The sequence below is a fragment of the Orycteropus afer genome, unplaced genomic scaffold (genome assembly GCF_000298275.1).
Source record: "Orycteropus afer afer isolate SDZICR_OR568_19922 unplaced genomic scaffold, OryAfe1.0 scaffold00770, whole genome shotgun sequence".
Taxonomy (NCBI): Eukaryota; Metazoa; Chordata; class Mammalia; order Tubulidentata; family Orycteropodidae; genus Orycteropus; species Orycteropus afer.
The window spans coordinates 79,124-82,424 of record NW_006922357.1 but is presented as its reverse complement, the minus strand read 5'-3'; positions in this window follow the sequence as shown (position 1 = coordinate 82,424).

Genomic DNA, 3,301 nt, shown 5'->3' with positions numbered 1-3,301 from the left:
GTAATTATGCTTTGTGATATATAATCTCAAGATCTTTAAGTAACTTACTAATAACTGAGTTGAATATTCGTTATAATGTAAAGTTCATATATCTTTTCTTGAGAAAGGATATATACATATTCACATCTGCTAATAAATGTGTTCATTTCATGTTGCCATTTAAAGACTTACAAGAGATATGCAACAGACTGTTTAAAAGATATATTAAAAGAAAGTCACATAATATCAAAACAATGGCAGTAATGCCATTGAGTCGATTCCGACTCATAGCGACCCCCCTTTGGGTTTCCATGGCAGTAAATCTTTATGGAAGTAGATTGACCAGTGTTCCTTTCCTGGAGTAGCTGGTGGGCTTGAACTGCGAGCCTTCTGGTTAGCAGTCAAATGCCTTAGGCACTATGCCACCAGAGCTCCTTGTTATATAATATAGTCACGTTTTTATCTGTTTGGTTAAAGTGTAATAGTTTCCTTCTTTTTCCTAATGCTATCATAGTGGTCACAGACTCTTTCTATACCATCTCTCCCCTTACCCACGTCAGCATGTGGCCCCCAACTAGCTGAAATTAATCCCTCCCCTTCCCTCCCCACCCCGGCATTAGGAAAAGGGAGGACACCAAATTGTGCACATAAGATATTGATGACAGATGCTACTACCAACCAGCATGTCCACAACACTGCATTATCATCAACACCAAACACCAGGCTACAGGTAAACATATAAACATCTGAGAAGATCAGATGGGGGTCAGTGAACAGGAGTATATTCTAGACCAAGGAGAGATTCAGCAGAGGCTAATCTTGCAGAGACACCAGTGGTACAAAATACCCTCAATCCTTACAGAAACAACAGAAGACAGACATAGAGTAATCCCTCACAGACAGCCATGCACTGTGGGAGAGAGATCCAACGAATCTACCAACTCAGAACCATAGTATTGGGGGACACCAGACTCAATTGGTGCAACAAAATACATAAAAGTCTTGTTCCTCATCCTACATTGGTGAGTAGTGACTGGGGTCTTAAAAGCTTTCAAGTGGCCATCTAAGATGCCGCTAATGGTCTCCTATCATCAGAAGCAAAAAAGAGTGCAAAGAACAAGGGCATTTGGAAGCAATCAGCCCTAGGACATGATGCCCCTTGAGACCAGAACTAGATGGTACCCAGCTACCAATGCCAACCAGTCAGGAAAGGATCAAATCTGGAGATCCTGGATAGAGTGGGAGGAAAAATGTGGAACAAAATCCAAAAACTCAATAATGACCAGAATTACTGGTTGGATGGAGTGTGATGAGACCCCCAATATGATGGTCCTGGGATACATTCTGGGCCTGGAATAAAACAATAAAACTCACTTCCTGGGGCTCGCTCTCAGCCCAATATAAATAGAGAGAGAGAGAGAGAGAGAGAGAGAGAGATAAAGTGCAATAGTTTAATAATTTTTAGGAGCTTTAATGATAAGTATCATATAAAATACCAAATTGAGTTTCTTACAGTTGAAGTAACAGATTTCTTTCATTACTAGTTTAAAGAACTCATTCTTTTTCTAATTTAGCCTCCAAAGCAAGAAATAATTCCTGAGTCAAACCAATCCATGTGATTTTGAAAAACATTAAGGTTTTTATTTTCAGAAATTTTAGTTAAATAGATTATGTTATCTCTTAGTAGCTCTAGTGGCATAGTGCCTAAGGCATTTGACTGCTAACCAAAAGGCTGGAGGTTCAACCCCACCAGCCACTCCTCAAAAGGAAGATTGGGCAATCTACTTCTGTAGTGATACTGCCTCAGAAACTCAAGGAGGGTTTTCTATGAGTCAGATCTGACTCAATGGCAGTGAGTTTGGTTTTGGTTTGGTTTTGACAACTTCAATCTTTTCTCCATCTATCGTGATGCTGCTTATTGGACCAGTTGTGAGGATTTTTGTTTTCTTTATATTGAGGTGTAATCCATACTGAAGTTGTCAAAGACTTCATATTACTTGGTTCTATAATCAACACCAATGGAAGCAGCAGTCAAGACATCAAAAGACTTATCGTATTGGGCAAATCTGTTGCAAAAGACCTCTTTCAAGTGCTGAAGAGCAAAGATATCTCCGTAAAGACTAAGATGCACCTAAGTCAAGCCATGGTATTTTCAATCAGCTCCTATGCATGTAAGAGCTGGAAAACGAATAAGGAAGACCGAAGAAGAGTCAATGTCTTTGAGATGTGGTGTTGGAGAAGAATGCTGAAAGTACTGTGGACTGCTACAAGAACTAACAAATCTGTCCTGGAAGAAGTGCAGTCGGAATGCTCCTTGCAAGTGAGAATAGCCAGACTTCATCTCACCTACTTTGGTCATGTTGTCAGAAGGGACCATTCTCTGAAGAAGAATGTCATGCTTGGTAAAGTGGAGGGATGATGAAAGAGGGGAAGGCCTCAACAAGATGGACTGACATGGTAGCTGCAGTGATGGGCTCAGGTATAGTTGGGACCATGAGGCTGGCACAAGGCCTGGAACTGTTTCGTTCTGTTGTACGTTAGGTCTCTATGAGTCGGAGATGACTTGATGGCGCAATAATAACAACAATAGTTTTATTTGGTAGATTATAGATTATCTGAGTATGTTGTCAATTAAAAAAAATTGACTAATTCTCTTCTGGGTTGAAAATTTATTTTTGTGTTTCCTCTTGTGGTCTTGTCTAATATTAGATAACAAGTACATGATAACATGTCAAAATTTTAGTTATTTTAATTGCTAAATTGGTTACAACCTTTTCTTTTAATAGCAGCATTACAGAAACCAGTGAGTTTGACTGGGAAAATTACTCTACTTACCTGTAGGGCTTAATTTAGATGTTTAGAGACTTTATGTCTCAAGATAATTATGTATTTAAAACTCTGAAAATAAGCTTAATCATATTTGGAGATACTCTAGTCTAATTTTCCTTTTGATTTTAAAATGACTTATTTGGCCTAACATTGGTTCTTTAATTGATTTCCCATCAAGTTTCTCACTTTTAAAAGATTATTGTGAATTAACCATGACTATGTTAAGTTTTGCTGCCTACAGAGAAGCATTGCTTTGTTGACTTGCTGAAACACTTGACCAAAATATTCCAACAGAAAAAAATGGACCATATTAAACTTATGGAAAAGGACCTGTGATATGTTGAGCCTGAATCTTACAAGACTGAATCCAGATTTTCAGGACTCTGGAAACAAGCTCACAGACTGTATTACAGCTGATCTGAGATCCCAGGAAATAAAATTTAACCTCACAAGATGATATGAACTCAAAGATTGCTATATAGAAATATTACTG